This window comes from Leptodactylus fuscus, chromosome 7 (assembly GCF_031893055.1).
Source record: "Leptodactylus fuscus isolate aLepFus1 chromosome 7, aLepFus1.hap2, whole genome shotgun sequence".
In the NCBI taxonomy this organism is placed as follows: domain Eukaryota; kingdom Metazoa; phylum Chordata; class Amphibia; order Anura; family Leptodactylidae; genus Leptodactylus; species Leptodactylus fuscus.
In genome coordinates, this window is record NC_134271.1 from 74,448,552 (window position 1) to 74,455,857 (window position 7,306).

Consider the following 7,306-nt stretch of genomic DNA (forward strand, 5'->3'; position numbering starts at 1 on the left):
ATACGCCATGCAGGACTGGAGGTGGTTGACTTCATGCCCGATGTAGTGGCCAGTTGCCATTAGTACAACTTAGCTCCCATTGAATTCCACTGGAGCTGAGCTGGCACTACACGAGGACTGGAGCCAACAGCTTCCAGGACCTGTGATGTGTATAATACAGGTGTCAAAGAAGCCTTATACAACTGATTTGTGCAAGAGGCCATCTGTCAGCCCCCCACAATCAGATATTGATATTGATCCATGAGTCCATGATTCCAAATGCCTGAGCAACCCCTGTAATTTGAAACACATCCACGATCAGCTCAAACAAGCATCGATGTGTATAGGGGGAGTGAAGAGCAAGAGGTCAGTCAAAGGAGTGTTCACCTACCGGAGAGTTACAGTCAAAGGAGTGTTCACCTACAGTTTGACAGCAGCAGAAGCGCTAGAAAATGCCCACCACTGCTATTCCTAAAGATACACAATGAGAAATACAATGTGGGAACTTGGGCATCTGATCCAGAGCACAGAAAAATATGTTCCACACATCTGGTAAGCTTGCCAGACGTCACCTGACATTGATTGTTGATGGAACTATTCTATTGTCTGGACGTCGAAAAGATGTTGTAAGTCAATGCATCCACAGCAGGTCTAAAAAAATGATCTATGCATTCTTCAGTAATTGTTTTCACTCTGAATATTAAGCTACCAGAGATTGATGGCCAAGTGCAACATGGAGCAGTTCCTATGTCCTTCCAACAAAAACAGAACTTCCCTGGGATCTCAGCAGTTTAATTTGAGATTGGATAGAGAACAGCATATGCTAAATTATAAGAATTTAGGGGAAATGTGGGGCTTTGGAACATATAACAAGTTGCTGGTTTGTGTTTTCAAGCATTCTGTGAAGTCAAATTCAAGATCAGTTGCAGATAATATTTAAGGAAAAAAAGATTAGATTTTCAAACTTCCACAAAGATGTACATCCTTTGGTTATTTTAAGATTCTATCAGGGTGCGACAGCTTCCAGAAAAATCTTCCAGCTGAAATCCCAGCATTTGAGTAAAGCTGACATCTAATCTGACACAGATCTGCAGCAGTAAGTCAGACATTTAGCACCTCCAGATTTAGTATGATGTGAATGCAGGTGTGGTTCTGGGCTGAGATTTACTGAAATCATCCAAACCAAAATATAATAAACAGATCTTGTGTTACTCTGACCATTGTGGGTGAAAAGCCTTAAGATTATGTCATTAGATTTCAGCATATTAAATAAGCAGTTCAGTGACACTTCAATCTGTACAGCAGACACATCGGTCTTGGCATTCAAGCTGTGCAGATATTTTTTCGTTGGCACTAACAAATTTACTGCTCAGACTTTTATCAGAAGTGAAGATAAAGTAGCTGCTATGAGCACAGATCATTCTTTTATCTGCTCATCTTGCCTACAGATCATCTGCAGATATGTTTCCATGGTGACAGACTATAAACTGGTTAATTCCATTCTGTGAATTCTGTAGTCTTGCTAAATTTCATATGCTATTAAACACTACAGATCTGTAGATCTGTGACTAAGAATCAAGTTTAGTTCATGTGATTGGAGCTGTTTCTGAGACAAGCGCATGGATTCCTGCGAGTCCTTAGCAAATTAATGAGACATACATAGAAATTTCTGCAACAAATCTAAAACATGTAAATTCATCCATAGTAGCACGAAATTTGTAGGATTGAAAAAAGGAAACCGATATCTGGCTGAAGGATCAAACAAAAGGTTTCTAATTCATAAGCACATAGACACATAGGTCTACATAAAAGCTACAGACAAAAAACAAAGATTTAGAATAAGTAGTATTTAGACATTTGTATCTGTTTTCACATATAAGGCTATGTTCACGTGGAGGAATTTGCTGCAGATTTGAGGGTGGATTTCACCCCCGAATCCAGAGCAGATACCTTCTGGAATCCGCCTCCCATTGTTCATCAACTCCCCGAGATCAGCCTTCGTTAAACTTTAATGGCTGGCAATTATGCTGACAGGCATAAAACACTGAAAAGCAGTAGCATTGCACTGTATTATATCAGTGATCAGAAGAACAGTCTAGTCCCGTACTAGAATTAAAGTACCGTATATACTCGAGTATAAGCCCACCCAAATATAAGCCGAGGCCCCTAATTTTACCGCAAAAACTGGGAAAACTTATTGACTTGCGTATAAGCCGAGGGAGAGAAAATGCAGCAGCTACTGGAAAATTTCAAAAATTAAAATGGTCGGAGTTTTTGGGTGCAGCAGTTGCTGGGAAAGGGGAGGGGGTGTTTTGGTTGTCTGTCTACCCCTTCCCTGAGCTTGAGGACTGAGTTTTTTTCCCCCCACTTGGAATTCAGTCTGGCTGAATATAGGGCATCTGCAGTACTCCTATTAACCCCTTCCCAACAGACGAGGAGCACTGCAGATACCCTATATATTCAGTAGACTGGGGACTTTCAGACACAGGAATACTTAATGTGTATGTGTTTCACAGTCATTTTCTACTTTTATATGTATTCTAGGGAAAGGAGTGAATTAGAACGTTTATTTTATTTTTTCATTATATTTTTTTTAAAGCCTCTTTTTTTTTCACTATTTCAGGGGGGAATCTATGCATTACTATTGCGGCTGGTCATAGACCCCGCCCCTATTTTTTTTTTGCTTGACTTGAGTATAAGACAAGGGGGGCTTTTTCAGCACAAAAACTCGGCTTGTACTCGATTATATACGGTAAAACAAAGATTACAATAATAATTTAAAAAACAAAGCAAAGATTTATCACCATAAGTGATCAAAAAGTCGTATGTACCTCAGAAAGGTGAAAAAAACAAAACAAAAAAACAAACAAGTCCTTTATCTCTATTGAAAAATAATTTTAGAAGATGGTCATGCAAAATAAATAAATAAATTTATTTTAAAATTGTTTTATTTTATGACATACAAAACATTAAAAGACCTGTTTCCACACTTGCCTGTTCAACTGTTTCAAAGTATGCCAAGACAAATGCCATGAGATGGGGGGGGGGGGGGGAGAGCTAGATAAAAAGCCAGATTCACACCTATGCTAGGCCCTCCATCGCTTGGATTCACCAGGGGACCCAAACAACAGACAGCCCATCCACTAAATCAACGGTTAACCACAGACCCCATAGCCTCCTTCGTCCAGGACTTTTCTCTGCTCTGACACAGATGTGAACACCTAGCCTAACACAAAAGTTTGTTTTTATGTTTTGTTTTTTAAGTTGGCCCTTACATGTCTCTAATCGAGGCATGTCTTGAAACAAACAACTAAAGAGAAACGTTTACTGCTTTCAGCAAATCCAGCTCTTTGCATCCTTTTATAGACGCTACTCCGCCAATTCTGTCACATGTAGATAGACAGCTATTGCATGTGATCATAAAAGTGTTGGTGCCTGTTTTAGTCATGTTATAACTGTTGACAATTTACCCTACTACATTATATACACTATACATGTTCCCTAGTGTGATACCACCAGTATAAAAAAGATGATACTGAGGGGCATGTGCAGCACAAGGTCTTTTCTTGCTCCAAACGGGCACCAAGATAACGCCTCACTCGCCACACAGTGCAAATTTAGTCGGGGTGGGCTGAGGCATCAGCACCTCAGTCAGACAGATTTATTATAACTGGCACAGGGACAGCAGACAGATATATGAAGAGGCCCTATCAAAATGAGAGATTTATCACAGTGGCAGATCCCAGTTGAATCTGACATATCTTTAGACTTGTCTAGTCTATGTTTATACAAGAGCTGAGCAATTGAACACTTTACCTCGATTATGATTAATAAACTAATATTTTAGAACACCACCATGTCATGCCACTGAAAAAGGACCTTTCACCATCTCTAACAAGTCCAGGTCTTTACATTATTTAATAGATGCTGCTCCACTGATTCTGGCACAGTTAGATTTTTTTCTGTAGCCCCCACCATCACTGAGCAATCAGTTCTGTTAATTTTGGTGTCTGATATGCTATTTAGTCTCTGTACTGTCAGGAGGGCGGTGTCAGGCAGTCGCAGACAAGGGGTGTGATTCTTAGCTCTGACACTGGCTGCCTCTGACTGGACCTCTGCATCACACAGCCTCTGACTGGCACTGCCCTTCTGATATTACAGAGCTTAAATAGCACATGAGACTACCTACACTTGTTACTCAGGAACGTTGGTGCTTAAAAAAAAAAAAAAGCCTTGGAATAATTGGAGCAGGACCTAATAACAGATGTTAAGAACTTGAAATGGATGGAGTTGCTGAAAGGTCCTCTTCAAATAGAATATCAGGCACGAAAACTAACGACTCTTGTTGCTCAGGAACGTGGAGCCTAGAAAGGAGATTCCAAGTGTGCTGGAATCAGTAGAGCGGAGTCTGTTAACAGATACTACAAACTAAAATTGGTGGAAGTAGTGAAAGGTTTTCTTTAAGGCTAAAGTCCCATGTAGTGAGCCACAGCTAAAAATCGCAACGGAAAAGACCATGACGGACACGCTTAGCAGTTTTTTCCACAGCACTTTTCACAGAAAGTCTGCAGAGTTTCCCTCTGTGGACTCTGTCCCTATTATAATTATAAAGAAAATCTCAACATTTCTGTAGGTATAATAAGAGACAGTTTTTGAAATTGAAGTATTTTTGCATATATTTTTCCGCAATGTGTGGATGACATTAGCTCAACTTCCATCCACTTTCTGGGTATTATAAAACACTGCCAAATTGCGGTGTTTTCACAATGTGGAGTCCTGCCTAAGAATGGCATCAGTTATTCTCATATCAACAATCTTGATTGGATAGTGAACAGTTAGTGACATATCGTTTTTAGCCAATGGCAGTGTGAAACAGGACGATATGGATGTAAAATAATCAACGTGAGAAAGTTCACATTCATTAAAGAGGACCAGTATACACCTTCATACACCGCTAGAAAGCCAACAAGGTGCTGAATTCAGCGCACTGTCGGCTTTCCCAGTATGTGCCCTGGGGCAAGAGATATCAGTGCAGTTATCGCCTCCCAGTATTAGTCTGTGGATGAGCACTCTCGAGGGGGGACAATTCCTCACAGCTTGGCGTCACGGCTAGGTGGTAAGGAATGCCACCTCTGAAACTACAGCGCTACGGACAGTACTGTCAGGAGGGGTTTTCCTAACAGCCCAGCTAGACTATGAAGAACGCCCTTCTAACAGTGAAGAGATATCGGTATCTTCACCGATATCTCTTACCCCAAGGCACATAACGGGAAAGCTGACCGTGCGCTTTATTCAGCGCACGGTCAGCTTTCTAGCTGTATATAAAACCACATGTGCCCGAGGACATGAAAGGTCCTCTTTAATCTATTTTGCTGTTTCAGTTATTTTGCAATTAATTGCCTAGCCCTAGGTCATACAACCTTTTTGTTGGCTTAGCACTTATTCACATGACAGGGTTAGGTGTTCATGTGCTGTTTTATTAACACCAACACACGGCCACATAAAAAATAAAGGTTTTTATTATTGATGGAGTCTCCTTAGGATGGGTAGATGCTGCAAGCCTGTCCAATAGATATCAATGGAACATTGCTGCAATACCTGTAAAAAAAAAAAAAAAAACCTACTGAGAGCCACACCGTCTTGGTATATGTGATCTGCAGGGTCCGACAGAAACTGGATAACCGCTATGAAAGGATTGTCCAAGTTCAGAACAATATTGAGACACAAATGTTATTTTTTACATAATCAAAAGTTCTACAATTTTCTAATATACTTTCTGTATCAATTCATTATGGTTTTCTAGATCTCTTCTTGCTGTCATTCATTCTGCTTATATCTAGTGGATAAAAATCAGGTCATGGTCATGTGATGGGTTTTAAAGCTGACTGCCAGCAAGCCGTCCCTGTCCCTTTTCCCAGAGTTTAGGATGGAAACCCCAGAGTAGAGAGAGGCGATAGTGTGAACTCCCCCTTTGGCTGAAAAGTCTTTCCATACATGATGGAGGTGTTTCAGCAGCATGTGTGTTGATTTCTGCAAGCCTTATTTATAGAGTAGCAAACAACTGCAACATAAAAGACTGTAGACCGTCAGCAGCACACCACCTCGTGTAACCAGTATTTGAACGCTGTCCAGAATATGGTCTCACAGCATCATAGCATTTTATATGGCTGTCAGTCACTACTGCCTCAATCATTGATCATGCTCTCAGTATGGGACTAAACATGCCCCTCTTTATTCACCAGTATAACTAATACAAGTCCAAATCAAAACTACAATAGATCTGCAGCCACATTTCTGAAACTGATCATCACTTTGGCACATCTCATTTCACTCACTCCCATTCACTTCAAGCTCCCAGTGCAAAATTTAACAAAAGGAACCAAAAATACAGAAAATGATTTTTTCCCTGCAAAGTTACTAAAGCTGGTGCTGTTACCCATAGCAAACAGATCACTGCTTATATCTACCCAGGATCTGAGATCACTGGAAATATATTGATTACCAAGCTCCATCAGAAGAGCCTCCTGGTTATAGATATGTCGCAGAGACATTAGCAGACTACACACAACACTGTCATATACATCCCCATACCCTGGAGTTAATCGTCCCCACACATAATAAAGCGGGCAGTCGGCGAGGCCTGTGGGGCTATGCAATGACTGCTCGCAGCGGCCTTGGAGCAAGCTGTGGCGGGTGTACACTAGGCCGCACCAGGCTGCAGCGACAATTCCGCTCACAGCCGGCACCTCCCGCCTCAGGCCTCTTTTCCCGCCCTCCTTCCCGCTTTTCTCCGGTCTCCGTGAACAAGCGGACGACCTCTGTAAAGCGGGGAGGACGGCAGCAAGGCCACGGGAGTTCTGTGAGCCTGCAGCTCTGAGTTGGTCGCCAGTTACCGTTTGGGGGCGAGTTCTCGTGGTGTTTTGTGGGCGATAATGGCGTCCTTCCTCGCGAGAGAATCCAGCACCTCCTCTCCTCCTCACTGCCGCGGCTTTCAGAATGCGCCTGCGCGGACTGCCATCGAGGACGCAGGCGCGATTCCACACTGGGCAACTTACTCCATCTGGTGGTAAGTGGTAGTACAGCTCAGGGTGCATCACTGTAGAGTCGTCGTACACACTGTACACTGTATAAATAACCATCATCACTACAATACCAGCATATATTATATTATATATTATATGTTCATGTTGTTATGCTATAGAAGAGATACATAGATCTTAGATAAACATTTTTTCTTTTCAAATATTTTTAGACATTTTTTTTTCTAATATTTTTTTTTAAATGAATACATTGGCGTAAGGCTTCATGCATACGTGTATGGGGCCAT

At 41.5% G+C, this 7,306-nt stretch overlaps 1 protein-coding gene across 1 annotated transcript in view; it reads right to left on the bottom strand.

Annotated features, from left to right (window-relative positions):
* BANP (BTG3 associated nuclear protein) overlaps positions 1-6,964 on the bottom strand; it is a 361,989-nt gene extending 355,025 nt beyond the window's left edge. The window contains exon 1 of the mRNA XM_075282162.1: positions 6,873-6,964. The gene's annotated coding sequence lies outside the window, so the exon portion shown is untranslated. The remainder of the gene's footprint in view (positions 1-6,872) is intronic.
* Positions 6,965-7,306: the final 342 nt, after the last annotated feature.